The following is a 16,012-nucleotide window of genomic DNA, read 5'->3' as shown; positions in this document are numbered from 1 at the left end:
GTTGACCCTAGCAATATCTAGTGGGGGGAGGAATAGAAGTTATGTTTAAAAGGTAAAATATGGGGAGATGAATCAGCACAATTTTGATGCTGGTGGCTCCACCCACCTGTTTTAATCATGCATCTTCCCCTTTTTCTTGCTGTAATCATTCTCTGCACATAGTTAGAATTATTTTACAGATCACTGAATGCCAGAAATGATACAAGTTATACTGTCCCAGTATCAGTGGCACCCACATCCTGCTAATTTATATTGGATATGAAGATAATTACCCATGACTTTGGGCAAGTAGGTCAACAGTTTAGTTTATGGAGAGTTCTGCAAAATACTGATGACAAAATGCTATAGCATCTGTACCACAGGTTGCATAGTGAACACTTTCTTCTCCCACTGCTGTCTAAAACCCTGCATTATCCCTTCCCACAGCCATCCCATCACAGTCAAAAGCTTATCTATCTGAAGAGTCAGGCAGCTCTTCAGATGGGAAGACGTTGCATGATATTGAATAACAGCTCCGTTACTCCATGTGCATGCATTTTTCACAGTTAATCTCTCATTCCTTTGCCTCAGTCTCTGAGAGGAAAAGTTCAGGCATCTTAGCGTTGAAAATAGCTCTGTGTTGCCCAGACAGTTAACTAAATTTGAGATGCAACAAGTTATTCCACATCAGCATCATTAAGGCTGGGGATTGTGCTTACCAGAAGGGCGCAATATCACATTTTACTGACTGAAGTAGCAGTCAGACACAAGACACTGCCTCTGCCAACACAACTAGCCAGTTCTCCAGCCCAGGTGTACCTACCCCAGCTTCCTCTCAGAGCCCCACATCCAGAGATGCTTCTTAACCTCCCCAGGTTTTAGGCCCTGCATTTTTTTGTACATCCTGGGATGAGAACCTCAGCAGCCCTAGGCCAGCCTAGCTCTGCTTCTGCTTAGCTTTGCTATAGACTTTGGGCAGGAACCATGATGATTTTACATGCTAACAAGCCCTTAACCGCACTTGCATTTAGATGCCTCCTCCCCTTAGCTGAGCTGAGTTCACAGCATGGGGTTCATCATGTGCCTGAATGTATAGCAGGTGACCAGCCTTACATGCTGATAGAGAGGAGCTTATTTACAGCTGGGATCATTTCCAAGCTATGAGGCCCAACAGAGCCTGAGCAGGTTTGTCTATGGAGGCAGGGTGGGTATTTGCAAAGTGGAGCTAATGGGGTTAATTCAGCACTCCCTTGCCTTTAGGGCTGTCCTAAGTTGCTCACCTGCTTTTAGTCAAGTGATAGTAGCAGCAGGTGGTGCAACCCACCATTTTCATCACCTTTATATTTGGCCCTCTAGCAATTAGGAAAGAGGGTTTGGACTTGATCTCACTAGCAGCTCTTACTTTCCCTTTTTTTTTTTTGGGGGGGGGGGGGGGGGGGGGTAGACAATGAAGTGGCTAGAAACATGGTTCCTGCCCTCTCCCTCATGGAGAGACAGGCTGACCTGATATTCTATCTACAGGAGCTTCCCTGCCTCTGAAGGTACTGTTGCCAGGCAATTTTTAAAGAAGTGTATTATTTATTTTTATTTTTCTAAATATAGTCTTAAGTTCATAGACAGTTGTCCTTTTTTGATTTTATTTTCTTCAAAAAAAAAAAAGCTGCTTTAGGAATACATAGACCTGGACTGATGCTCAGTATCAGAACCTGGCTCTCTATGATGCTGCAAGGGGTACAAGGAGAAACAGCTGCCTATGGACTGCAAAAGAAAGGCTCTGTAGTGGCCAATGGTGTCACCCCTGCAAAGATCCTGGGAAAACTCTTTCCATGGATCACAGTGCCTTGTTGGATGGAGGAACAGTTGGGTATTTGATACATCTGAAGAAGTCACATATTTACAAAGTCAGATGCTGACATCATCACTTGGTAACTCTAGAAGGTTGAATTGTATGTTATGTTGGTGTATTCTTCTTTTTCCTCCATGTCTTCCCTTCCTCTAGGCTACTGGTCTTTTTTCCACTTTAACTTTGTAATGCAAAGCCATTTGAAACAGGTTATTCTCTTTTTTAGCTTTCAGTGACTAGTCAAATTCAAACAGTTAATCCCTTCTATTTATGTTAAATACAAAGGTTCTCTTCTGGCTCAAGTGCTGCTTTGCTGAAGTCTGTCCTTTGCTTTCCCTCTCTATTTTTTTGGAATTAAATTTATAGTTGCCTCTCCACAGAGTATGAAAGTTTCTCTTTATTATTATTTTAAGTAAGAAATATAACTGCCGTGGTGTCCCACTTCCTGGATGACATTGGCAACTTTACGTGTGGCTACTGACATTTCAAGAGAACCATCTTATACAGGCAGTCTGTGTTTGGCTAAATTTAGCAAGCCACGGATCAAGTGGTAAGTATGTTCCACCCTGAAACCTATTTTAGGGAGGAACTCGGCATAGGCACCAAGAGGTTAAAAAGCTGTGTGTGGGAGAAGAGGGAAAAAAAAAAAAAGACAAGAAGCAAAATATTTTGCAAGAATTGTTGCTATGTTCTGAGCTTCAGCTCTTGAACACTGCAGCTCTGAATCACGTTCATTGGGGAAACAGCTGCAGCTGTTTAAGATGCTACTGCTCCTCAGCTGTTTGTTACCTTCCCTTTGCAGGCTGGGGTCTGAGCACAAACCTTCCTCAGCAGCTCAGGCTTAATGTACCAGCTTCTAACCCAGAGCAAATAAGACCCAGGCATGTACCCCTTTCCTCCAACATTGCTGGGGAGCGCAGCAGTCCCTGCAAGAGGGCAGGGGTGGACATGGATATTGTAAGCAGCCACAGCAAGTTTCTGTAATGGGTTTGGAAGGGCTGCATTTATGTGTGCTGTGTGCCTGAGAGTCCTGACTGTACTCTGCTGTCCCAGATCATGAAATATGTTTCTACATATTCAGTTGTGACTGGCTTAGTTAAAATTGTTTTGGAAAATTGAGTTGGCTAAATCACAGAGAAACCATGGTGTAGACATGCTGGTCTGTAATTAATTGATGAGCGCTAACCAGATAAAAACCGGTTGTCAGCTCCCATAAGTGCATTCATATGGGTTTGTGCATGTGTAGCCAAACAGTTCAAACCCAGTTTTGATTCAACTGCTTCTAGACACTGTTTATTCCCTCCTATAAAAGTGTATGTTAGCAAAAATTAGGTGTAATGCTGTCCCAGAACAGAGGTGTACCACTGTGTGCCCATCCTCTCCCTACTGCTAGGGCTGCCCTGCAGTGGGAGATGCAGAGCAGACTGCCTCCCTGGGAGCCCTGCCAGCGGCTGACTCAGGGTGAAGTATCTTGGGGACTGACTGTAATGGATGAGAGCCGCACCCGGGCTGGTTCAGCAGCACACCTGGTGCTGTCTGCTCCGGCAGCAATTGGGAAAGACACTGGTGTTTGCTGGCATAGCCTCCTGACAGTGTGCCTGCAGCTCACCTGGGCTTCAGCCACAAGCAGGCCTGCGAGCTCACACAGCTTTGAGGTCTCATGTTGCCCCAGCCTGTGCGGGTGGGGAGCTGGCACAGTCCCTGTCCTTCTCTGCTGGAAGGAGATGGATGAAACTAGACTGGGGGCAGCTGAGTCACAGGCTGGCTCCTCGCTTACTCTTGGGGCAACTTCTTGCTTGATGATCCAGAGGTATGTTAGAAACAGGAAAGGGACAGCTAGTTTCTAGTGGGGATGCTGGGCTGGGAATCTGGAAGTGTTGGAGATTCCCAGCTGTGCTACTAGCCTCAGCTTTCCCTAGAAACAAAATAGGGCTAATAACTACTCTTACCATGAAGTTCAAGCTCTGGAATACTGAACATTACTTAAGGCAGTATTCATGGGACTATCGCTTGTTTTGTGTTTTTATTAGCAACACTGGCACTTACTAAAATGGGAATAATCTGGGGATCTAACAGCCTCTTTATCATGTAGCTTGCTTGTCTATTCTTTTACTGAGCTTGAGTCAATTGACAAAATAGTTCAGGGTCTTTTGTGTCAGCTGTTAGTACAGTGTGAGAATAAACATGATTAAGAATTTTTTAAAAGTTTTTGTACTGTAGTTGCAGGAGAAAAGAGGGTGTTCCTTTTTTGTTAGGATGCACTACACAGGTCCTTATTATTATTAAATCTTAATACAGAGGTTTTGACCACCCTGAAAGGCATCCTGGCAATGAAGAAACTAATGCAGTAAGTGCTTTTGGTGCCCAAATGTTTAGGAGAGATGAATTCCTAAGCATTCAGTACTCTCTTTCCCCCTGCCCCCCCAAAAGTCATGAGAGTACTTGGTACTCAGCCCTAAAAGCCTCTCTGCAAAACCAGAGAAGGCCATGTTTAGCTTTCTTGGCATTCCTAAAGCTGGAGGAGAAGAGAAAAAAATCCCACCCTGGACCTGAAAGGAAGCACACTTAATTTATCCTGCTCATGGGAGAAGATCAAGTATTTCCTAAGCCCCCAGAAACTCCCCTGAAAAACAGCAGCAACCCAATTTAATAATGATGTTTTTGTGAGCAGCCCTAAAATTTCAACAAAAGACAGAATTAAACCACTGACCTTATCATCACCTTGACCTTATTTAGGGCAATACAGGTTGAAGTAGGGGTTTTCAGATCAGAGTTGTCCTCCTCCATTTTCATTTCTGTGAAAGTGAGCAGAAGTAGAAGGGGTCATTTCAACCCCTGCTTGCAGGACACAGCAGTGATGAAGAGCAGAGAGCAATACTTCAAGGCTGCTTGGAAACAGAAAGAATCTAATCACCACCTTAGTGAAATGGGCTCTTCTCTATTGATTTCTGTGAGGGCTGCTGAAGACACTAATAGACTAAGGTGAAATTGTAAATAGACTAAACCTTGCTGAAACTGGGGTGGAGTAAGAATCTGTGCCCCCTGTTTATGGTAGGAAACAGATAAGGTCCCTAATGGAAGTTGAAAGGTGGAAGTACTGGAGCCCTCCCTGCCCCAAACACACACTCATGACAGGAGGCAGGGGCTTCAGCTGGCTATTGACTTGTCAAATACAAAAGGATTGAGAAGAGCAGGGAAAAAAGATGGTGTCCTTTTAATGATAGAGGAAGGCTGCCTGAACTGTTGCTGAATACACCATCCATTCCTCTGTTTTCCTTCCTGACTCTAAAGTGAGCTACTTGGGGGGAGACAAACAAACCCAACACCCCTCACCCTCCTGACAGTGATTTTTTTTTTAAATCTTTTTTTCAGTATTTTCAGCTTGCTGTGGGATGTCAGGGGTGGTCACACTGGCCTGAGGGAAAAGTACAGCTGTGGATGGGGGTTGTGAGGAGGTAAGAGGCAGTGATCTGAGGGTGATTCTCAGGAAAAAAATATCTTGTGAGTCTTCTGTTGGCAGCCGAAGCTGTTAATGACAATGAATCTGTTTGCAGAGGATGGGCAGCTGTATTAATAGTTGGGATTGACAGGTTTGCTAGTGCACCAGCCTGTTACTGGAGGTGGCTTGGGAGCAGGTACATGTCATGCTCAGCTGTCACCTCTGCAGGTGTAACATCTGGCAAAGAAGGGGTCAGTGTCCCACAGCTGGCAGTGCCCTTGAGTCCTGCAGCCAGAATAGCCAGAGCCACTGTCAAGGTTTGAAGAGGCTTTTAAACAGAGTATGAATTTCAAAAGGTGCCATGAGAATGTGAGCAAATACATTGCTTTGTGTTGTTTGATCTCTGCTGTGTTCCTGGTGGGCGTGGGGACAAAAAAGGAATTTGTGCATTCTTTGTAAGGGATGGAGGGAACACCTCATTCAGCTACCAAATCTGCTTGTACCGCTCCCTATGTTTTTGGCTGCCTGCTGAGGTCAGAAGGGATAACAGTAGCACTGTGCTGGAGTTAGTGTTAACTCTAGTCATGAGGAGGGAGCTCTGTCTTGTCAGCATAGGCTGAAATCATCTCTTACCATGGACACAGATGATATTTAAGCCATTAACACCTCAGTGATAAATATCTCCTCATATGGTAAAGTGCTAGGAAAGTGGCTTTGATAAAAATCAAGATGATTGCTTAACTGGAAACTTTCTATTTTCAAGGCACTTTCACTGTGTTGGTGTATGACACTAGACTTGTGCCAACAAGTAAGGGCCCGGTGGGGCAATTCATAAAGTCTGTGGCCTGGTCCCTGATGCCTGTTTGGAGGGGCCCTCGAAGCAGGCAGTAGGTCGCTTACACTGCTGGTGATAGCTGAGGTGCTGAAGGCCCATCTGTGTTTCATGATGGTCTTTTCTGTATCAGGAGGCCAGGTGTGAGGTCTCTCTGTGGGAGAGGAGGGGCTGCCAGGTCCTCAGGAAAGCTGGCAACTGGGTTAGTTTCCAGAAGAATCAGTACTTGTGGTAGCTCCTCTAATGAATCCCAGGAACTCTTGCAAAATGGTTTGCTCTGGTACCACCAGCCCAGGACCATCCTCCTGATGGCCTTGGTGGAAGCAGGGTGGGTGTGGGGCGGTGTGAATACCTGCAGCAAAGGCAGCATTTCTGAGAGGTGTTGAGCTGACTGCATGTACACAGGTCAGCTCTTCCACCTGTGTGTGGTATGTGATGTTCAGGGAGGATCAGGTGTGTAGTATTCATGTGGTGAGAAGAACTTGTGGCCTGTCTCTAGCTAGAAATTTGGGCACCACTGTCCCAGAGCACGTAGCTTGCAAAATTGGATGGTAGTTTCTACAGTTGCGGTAGAGAAAGGCCAAGTTTCAGGGAGGAAAAAAAGTGGCCATGAGAACTTTTAAATCACTAAAAAAAGACACAGACACTGCAATCTTTGCTATGACTCATCTGGGCTGTTATTTGAAAAAGGAAGGCTGAGCAGTTGTGGACCTCCTTGCTCAAGGGAGCAGCACTCATCTGTGAACTTGTTGTAGTCCTGAAAGCAGAATTGGTGTAGGTGAGCAGTTCCCATGCTGAGCCTCTGACCACTGATTTCCCTCCAACCACGGCCAGATGCAGCTTAGGGAGAGCTAGCAGGTCATGGCTGGCTAGTTTCTTCCCACCTGTTGCTCCCACTGCTGCTAAACAAGTTTGAGAAGTAAAAATCCAGCAAATATGGTCTCGTTGTCATCCTCCTCCTGCAAACAAACAATGAAATGGTTGCAGGAATAGCAGTAATTCCTGGATGATGGGGCTCTGCACTTCAGTGAGTGTTGCAAATGGGGGGTGTCTGCATTATCAAAGTGTGAGTGGAGATAATTTCAGGGCATCTTGGCAATGTTTCTCCCACTTTTGCCTCTGTGAATCTGGAATAAAGTTCAAGCACTGCTGTGAACTGCAGCAGCTTGTTCGGTCACCTCCCTTCAGTGAACAAGCCGTGCTCCCGTGGGGCCTTGCTGGGACATGAAAGTACCGACAGATGAGTTCTGGCAAACCTTGCAGCATTGCTGCCTCCTCCCTGGGGATTAGAGACCCGTTGAGTCCCAGCAGGAAAGAGTATGTCCCCTCGGCTCAGCAAATCTTGGTGCAAGCTGCTGAGGAGGGTAGGCCTGTGCCATTTCACTGTCCATAGGCTGAGCAGTGGGCAGAGGGGTGCTCCTGTCCCTGGCCATTGCTGCTGTTTGCTCAGGGAGCGGGAGTTGGGGCGATAACGTGTCCCTTGTGATAAAGTGCTTTCATTGTTTGCCTGCTGGGTCGGAGCTCGGTAGGTGTTCTGCATTGCTGTGCGTCAAGGGTGTAGGCTGTTTAAAAGAATTTAAAAAAGGGACTTTGAATGGGCTGGGTCCAGGTGGCAGAGGGTTAAAACGAAACAGTTCCGGCAGTCGCTGGAGGGAGAAAGTTGTATAACATCACCTTACATCGAGCAAACATCTCCATCTTAGCTAGCCAGCCCTTTAAAATCTTGATGCGAGAAACACTCGTGCAATCGTAAAGCCATCGTCTAAGGCGCTTTTTTTTTTTAGCCAAGTTTTTGCAATGGTGTATCGCCGTCCTCAAGGCAGGAAAAAAGATTACCGGGGGGAAGTAGGAGGGGGGAAAAAAAAAAAAGACTAGTCTCAAAGCTCAGTAGTTTAACAGTGCCACCTCCTGGATGGCCGTGCAAGGCAGGGATGTCCCAGCTTTGCACTGACGTGTCCAACACTTACTAGTTACCAGCAGTAGCCGTGAGGTCCCCCCGGACTCCCTGCGCAGCGCGGGGCGGTGCGGGGCTGCAGAGGGGAAAATCGGCTGCAGCTTATACCCAGTCAGCGCAGCAGCCAGGAACGGTCTTTGGTGTGCAAAGGCTGGCCCGGGCAGGGTTTTTCCACTTCATGCAAACACCACAAGTCTTCAGTATTTTTCATCTGCATGGAATGAAAAGAAGTTCTGATCTCAACCCCTCTCCCAGGGATGGGGGGGCTCAGAACATAAAACATTTTGATTCATAGTGGGGTGGAACAGATCCTCTTTGGTAAGGTCAGATCAATTGTCCAAATGCTGATATTTAAATTTCATAAAACATTAAAGGCAACAGTTAAAGGTATTTTGAAATGAAAAGCCCCTTCCTATAGCACTGGTGTAAAGCTTCTTCCTTAGGAAAAGGTTGGGGTTCCCGGGGGGTGGGGTGTGTATCTGTTGCCCCATCCTCTAGACCCCTGATCTGTTAACACCAATTAGCACAGGCAGCATGGATGTAGCCAGGCAGCCCTGCTGAGGCTGCACTGGGTGCTGCTGCAAATGCCTGCTGAGCCGGGATGATGCAAGGGCAGCATGGCTGGGCTTCTCCTCAAGATGGGGTGTCAGCTGGAGAGTGAGGGAGGACTTGCCTCGGACTGAGGAGCTGGAGCTTGGGGTGCTGTGGAAAAGGCTGTCCCCTAGGGAGGGCACCAGAATAGGGTCTCAGCTTTGGAGGTTTCCCCACAGGATGGGGTTTGCAGCCTTATTTTTACTGCTGCGCTTGAGTTTCCATGAAGCTGAGTGGGATCCAGGACTGCCTTGCATGTGGGTGGCAGTCCTGCAGCAGTTTAGGCAGCTCTTAACTCCCACGTTGTTTCCCCACTCCTGGCTACACCACTCCTATGACCCTTGCAGAGCCAGTTCAAGAAGACAAACCAGCAGAAAGCACAAGGCAGAGGAGAGCAGCTTTCTGTTGGTGTGGTTTTGTGAACAGGTGTGCAGCAGAGCAGTGTGAACCCAGTGTGGGTGCAAGGGAGGGGATGGGAATGCATAGCTGAGGTAGCATGGGTGCAGTTCCAGTGGCCTTGGTGCTTTGCCCTGGGTGCTGTGTTTGTGATGGTCCCCAGTGCAGCTGGGACGGGCCTTCAGCAGCAGGGTGTGCTTCCTGAGGCACATCAGCTGCTTCAAAGTAATCTCAAGAGCACTTAGAGATGTTTAGGACCTTACAGGCAGCATTTTCCCTCTCCAAGGAAACAATTTATCTTTGCAGAGGTTCCAGTAACAGCATGGGTTTGGGTTTTTTTTCTCTAGATGGTACAAAATATAATCATGCAATACAGTAGACCAACTTTCCAATCTTCTCTCTGTTGTACCACTTTGGCAAGTTCTTTGGATTTATATCTGTATTTCAGTGTTCCCCATCCTCCTCACTTTCATCTCATCCTATGGTGTTTCCTGTGGGTGTAGTTACTACTGAGGAAGCAGGAGCAAGAACATCGTGAAATGACTGTGATGGAAAAACCTGGTAGTGTGGTAGTGCCTCCTGAGCATCACTCCAGCCTGTGGTGGGGCAATGCAGAAACCTCAACAACGCTTTTGATGTGAGGAATGCTGCATCCTGCGACCTCAGCCCTTCAGCTGGACTGAAGGATCTGTGGTATGAGCCAGGCCAGAGAACTGGCTGAGCCTAAAATAAGTAAATAAAGCTACAGCGCAAGTCCAGGGTGTTGACACAACCAGGAATTCCTTCAGCCAGTTTTGCTGCTGAAGCCCCCATATAATCCAGGTACAACTTAAGTTTTGGACTTTCTTCCAAATGGCTCATGATGAGTCATCTTCTTACCAGTTCCTTCTGCTGTGTGACCCCACTGTGGGTCTGAAAGTCTCCTCCATTTAACCCATCCTTTAGCCCCCACCCTTTCTAGACAGTGCTTTGCTCGATCTGGCTGCATCCCCTGACATTAAGCAGATTGTCTTCAGACTCTATTATTTGTTGGTTAGCTCTCTTGCCTGTGTTTCTGGCTTCATCCTAAGTGGAAAGTAAAAACCAGAAAATTTGCAGAGGAAATACCTCTCAGTCCTGATAGTGATATCAGTTGTGTGATTTCAGTCAAGCCAACGTAGAAAAATTTCCCTGAATTGTCATCACAGGTAGACACTAGGATTACTTTTTTGCTACAGAATACTCAGGTATGGTTAAACCCAGAGATATCTAAAAGTCTACTTGAGTCTAAGTTTCTCACCTTTGGGGTTTGTGTCCACATAGCTCTTTTTTGCTGTCCACTGGGAGCAGTTTGCTATTGTGGACACTACTGTATGAGAGAACTCAAAGCAGCAGTGACTTGGAGTTGAAAAAATCCTGCAGTGTTGTTTGCTTGTCACCTTCTGCAGTTGCAGTGCCAATGCTCATTGTGGTAGTGGTTCTAGGCCTGTTTATTTGTACTCATCATCCACAAGGTACTGATGTATTTCTGAACTCTCGTATCTCTTGCTATGTGTTTACCCTTGGAGATGTTGATGAAAGAATTAGGAATGGAAAAGAATTATGTATTCCTGGCTTGGAGCTGCAGTCCCCTAACATCCAGGGAGACCCTGAGTTTGATACCACTTCCCTGTTTCTTAGGGAACAAACCAAGCTATGAATAACAAATACAAGCTCTGGGGCAAAACTATTTTCCATTCATAAAAGTCAACAGTAAAGACTGAGTAGTAATTTCTCGGCCTACTGCAAAGCAATAGGAACTCCGTATTGGGACTAGAAAGCTACTGACTGCTTCTTCCACTTTGGTTGTGCCACAGTTAATAAATTGGTTCAGCGTTGATTTTTATCTAGATACAAAAAAGGTGTCTCCAGCTAAGTGGTGCAGATCAGTGTAGTTTCCAATCTGAGCAGTTTGAACCTGAAAAAATAAAGGCAAACCAAGCCCCTTCTGTTGGCTTATCTTGGCTTTCTGAATGGGAAATAGCTGGGGCATAATTTGAATAAGTAGAAAGTTACGGCATTGTGTTTTGGGCTGAATTAAAACCTATTGCACAGACACTGGAGCTTCTGCTTCAGTGATGATGGGGTGAGAAATCAAATTATAGGATGCCAATAATTTTCCGTGGTCCTGATCCTATAGTTACTTGTGTTTCAGCACCTGAGGGGTCCTGTGGGAGCCCAGGCGGAGCACTGCTTGGAGGGAGGCAGGGCAGAGGGGGTAAAGCACTGTCAGCACAGTGGTGCAAAGGTTGAGGTGGATCTTTGATTTGGGTGCTCTGGTAAAGAGCATCTCAAGCATTCAGTAGGGAAACCTGGTTATGACTCTCTTTCTTCCTGCCCTGGGGCAGCCTGTTGTTTTCTGAACTGATGTTTGTCATGTAGGAGAAGGGGTGAGGTTTTGCAAGGGCCAAGAGAGCATTCTGGATCAAAGTATTTGGCTTTTCAAGGTAAAGCTGCATTAAACTGGGGAGAAGCAAACCAGCAACAACGAAGAATAATCTGTGCATTTTATCACTCTGCTAACCCCAGCTGTAAAATTTACCATAGGAAAGCTAATAAAATGGGAGCCACACAAGCAAACAGAGAGCACAGGATTATCGGCAAACATTTATTTTGGCTCTGGTGGAGCCACTCTCCTGATCAAAGCGGTTGGAGTTTGAACCTCTTTTAAGTTGTTCCCTGCTTGGTCTGGGAGTGCCCTGCTCTTGCACTGATGGCATCAGTATCCTCTGTGCAGCTGAGTGGAAGAAGGAAAGTATCAGTAGGGAGAAAGAAAGTATGTGTGAGGCTGCTTTACTGCAGTGTGAGACAACAGTAGCTTATTTTAGCTTTGCCAGCCACTGCCTGGTTTAGGAAAACAACCTAAGGCTCATTGTATAACTAGATAGTACAGGCATTATCACAGGGCCAACAGGGAATGCTTTACCACCTTGCAGGCTCATGCCTGGCAGACTGAGTAGCTCTGCAATCCTTATCAACAAAATACCCCGCTGGCAGAAATCACCTTGAGCCTCAGGCTGGGCCCTTCGGGAGACTCTGTCTGATCTCTTTGTTCAGGGTTCTCCCCTTCTCCCCCAACTAGAGACGTTTGAATCCCTCTTGGCAATTAGTCTTCTGGCTGAAACGAATGGCTCCTCTCTGATCCTTTCAGACTCCATGGTTGGTGTCTGGTGGGGGGGCTCACCCAGTCTCACTTGCTGGACAAATACTTACCTTCTGGGAGGAGGTAACATGGACAAGGAACGAAGTAGACTCATGGAGAGAGGCAGAGGGAGGTGAAAATTTTAAGGCCTCATGAGCAGGATCTTTCTATGCTAACATCTTGCATCTCACTTTATATGTTAAGAACAGAACAAAGGCAGCTTTATTTCTGACTTTCTTTCCATGGTTTCTTTTCTCACCATTTTTGTCCCTTCTATATTTTTCTTTTTTCTTGTATTCTGTTGGGGAGATTGTTGTAGACAGTGTGCTTGAGTTCAGATTCAGTTTAAGGCCAGCTCCTAATGTGTTTACACTAGAGAGGCAAGAGGGGAGCTGCGCTTGAATCTACCTGCTCTAATACCTTGGCTCTCCTTGCTGGCTGAGAGCAGTGCTGAAGAACCAGAGTGTCCCCTGCCTCAACAGAGAAGTCAGGCTGAGCAGCAAGAGAGCAGACAGCAGCAAGTTAACCCCTTGGGTGTTAGTCTGCAGAGGATTGCTTCATAATACATTTTTTTACAATTTATATTTCTAAATGGCTCTGCATTATCTAGCCAGACCTAGGCCAGAGTAGTTGTTTTTGGGGGCCTCCCTGGAGGTGTGGGTATGAGGGGAAACTGGAGCAATCTGGAAGGCTGGCAGAGCAATCCAAGCAAGACTTTCCCCTCGCTCTCCCGGGGGTCTATATGTGGCTTTCTGTCCTCATATCTGCCACAGCCAGCTCTCTTGCACTGCCTGAGCAAGGTACTGCATCCATCATGTGGGGTCCAGGAAGGCTTTCCTGTTCTAGGCGGGTTGAACGCTGTGGCATGTGCCACGTTAATCTGAGAGCTGCCCTCCAGAGGAGCCCCATCCTGCTGCTGCACAGAAATGAGTCTCTGCAGTGTACAGCCATGTAACAAGGCTGGGTGGGCGAGAGTGAGATCTGTGGGTGGACCTTCATGCTGATCTAGGGGTGTGCTAGTGTGAAGGAGTGGTGGGAGATCTGTTCATGTCTGGCAGTCTTGGACTTTTCCTGCTGAGCTACAGAAGTCTCTGTGACTAGGCTGTGCATGACTTGGTAGAAACACTGTAGTAGCTGTTTTAACTCAGCTTTAACTGATTATTGAGTGTATTTGTCGCACATTGATCATTGTGTTTGCCTGAGCCTTGTGGGACCTCCTGGGGACCAGACTCCCAGCCCATCTGTCTCACTGAAGCATTTATCAGTCCTGGGAAGGTTAGTTCAGAATAATCTGTTAAAGAGACGGGGGTTTATATTCTAGGTGGATTCTTCATCATAGTCTGTTGCATGAGAGCTGAGGGTAAAGAAAGCTTTATGCTTTACCTTCCCAGTGTCCTCTGGGACAAAAAACTTTATTTTTGTTGGAATAACACCCTTTAGATATCCTGTTCCCCTTGCTTCCCTTTCTCATGCTGCAGAACACTATCAAAAGGATAAAATGGAGCCACTCTGGGATTATTTTAGGGCTACACTGGAGAGTGTAGAAGAAGGTGTATGACAAACTTAAACAATGGATCTTTATGCAATGAGTAGCAACTTTCAACATAACAGAAGTGACAGCATAAAGACACTTCCAATTCAGGCAATCTTGCCAGCAAGGGCTGAGAGCCCAGAATCCAGCCGTGGGGTTCACTTGTGCCTCACCCTCCTGACTTCAAGGAGACCTGGCTGGAAATGTGCAGATCCTTATTTTGGCAAAACCCAACAGCCTCCTTGTTCAGGCTGCAAATCCCTGCAGGATATTGCTCTCACCCTTGCACAGCTGAGATATGTTCAGAGCCTGGGTGTTGTTACAGTGCCCTTACTAAGCTTTTTGAGGCTATTTCAGAAAGACAACTGCAGTAGCTGCCAAATGTATTTAAATTCTGGTGTGATAGTGTGAATACACCACAGACCTTCTGGGACAGCAGGGGATTCATTAACTGTGCTGGGATCAATGAAGATGAGCCCTGTTTTTGTTGCTTGACCATGCACAATGGTGTCTGATTAGAAACAGGAATTCAAGGAAGATACCGAGGCATTTCTTAGGCTGAAAGGGCAGAGCCCTTTTTAATTTAGACAGCAGCTGAGACCTTGAGCTGCTAAGCTCTGAATGATTTTTAGACAACAAAGCTCCATGGCTCTGTGGTATAGCAAACATATCTTTCTTCTGCTATGGAGAAAGCTCTAGTTTAAGCCTTGGAGTTTGGGTTTAAGATTTAGTCTTGGCTCCTCAGCTTAATTCCAAGAGAAAAAGGGCAAGCAATTTTTGTGATAGGAAGTCAAATGTTGTTCAGCTGGTCCTGGGATCTGCAATGCCTGTGTGTGAGCTGGGAAGTGAAGGGTCAGTGATGGAAGATCTTGAGAGCCAGAAGTCTGATGCTTTAGAGATTAAATTCCTACTTTTGGGGCAGCTGAGACCCCCTGCAGCAGCTTCTGCTACAGATGTTCTAGGGCAGCCCGTGCACCGTGTGGAGGTGAGGACTGCCTTGTTTGCTGTGGTGGGCCTGGGCGCCCCTCCAGACATGACCCAGGGTATAAGGAGCCTGGCAAAATTTGGCTAAGGGGATCTTGGCTATTATGGGATTGATTTCAAGTAGAAGTGCTTAAACTAGCACTGAGTTTGTTTTTCATCTGGTGAATCTTTCATCAGATAACAGACCAAGAAGCTTGGTGGCAGGAATTTGGATTTTAGTCATGCTTTTATTGTGTGGTTGCAGTAGAACGGAGCTGAGCAAGTGGACTCTTGTGTGAGTGTTGCTGAATGCAGTTTTGTTAGCTTCTCCTTAAGGTATGGCTCTTCTGATCTGGGAATCATGGGGAGAGATGTGAATCTAAAGAGCTACTGACATGAAGAGAAAAAACTGAGTGTGTGTCTGTCCTGTGATACTGTTTTATTAGTTATGAAGATGTAAAACAGCAATGGTGGTAACTTGGATGTACTGCTTCCAAAACTTCATCAGCACTTTAGAGTTGAACCATGATCTGGCGATTGGTGGCCAAAGCTGTGATGAACCCTGCTGGTTTTTCTTTTTTTTTTCTTCCAAATCAGGGTGTACTAGAAATGAGCTGAAACCACAGTGTGTTAAGCATGCTCTATCCCATTTTCTGGCACTTGCTGGTTCATGTTCAACAGCAGTAAGCCTCCCCTCTGTGAGGCCTCAAAGACTTGCTCACCTTTGGGATGGTAGGTGAGAATTTCACTGCATGGGAGGGAAGCAAGGGACTATCCCTTGCCGCTAGCTGTTGGCTGCTCTGCAGCGTTGGTCATCTGTGCAGCAGGGATGTTCTTGCTGCTCAGGAATTTTTGAGTCGCGGCATGTGGGTGTGTAGGATGGAGGTCATGTGTTGGAGCTCCTGTGTGGCCAGCTGTAAGCCACAGCTGCCCTAGCTGTACATGTGGAACCTCTCCAAGATGAGACGTGCAGCCCAATGCTCACTACCATCCTTTGTAAGCCTCTGCTCAGCTCCAGGACCCTCCTGTGGCTCTGATTCCTGCCCATACCTTTCCAAATCAGAACTCAGCCCTATTTCTGATCCTTCCCCATCTTCCAAACAGGTCTCCACACTCCAACCCAATATCCTAATTCTGTGTGCTGCCCTATGCTTGGTTATCTACCTACCCATCATCTATGCCAGCTGCAAAGGCTCCTGGAATGAGAGGGTTTGGGGATGTGCTGCACCTGGGAGTGTAAATTGTGTTTACTTCTCCTGGGGCTTCATGCTCAAAGCAAGGAACAGTTTGTCCTCTGCTAACAGAAAATGTGTGTCAATGTGAC

Source organism: Strix aluco, chromosome 1 (assembly GCF_031877795.1).
Source record: "Strix aluco isolate bStrAlu1 chromosome 1, bStrAlu1.hap1, whole genome shotgun sequence".
Classification (NCBI taxonomy): Eukaryota; Metazoa; Chordata; class Aves; order Strigiformes; family Strigidae; genus Strix; species Strix aluco.
Note: the sequence above shows the minus strand (reverse complement) of the source record.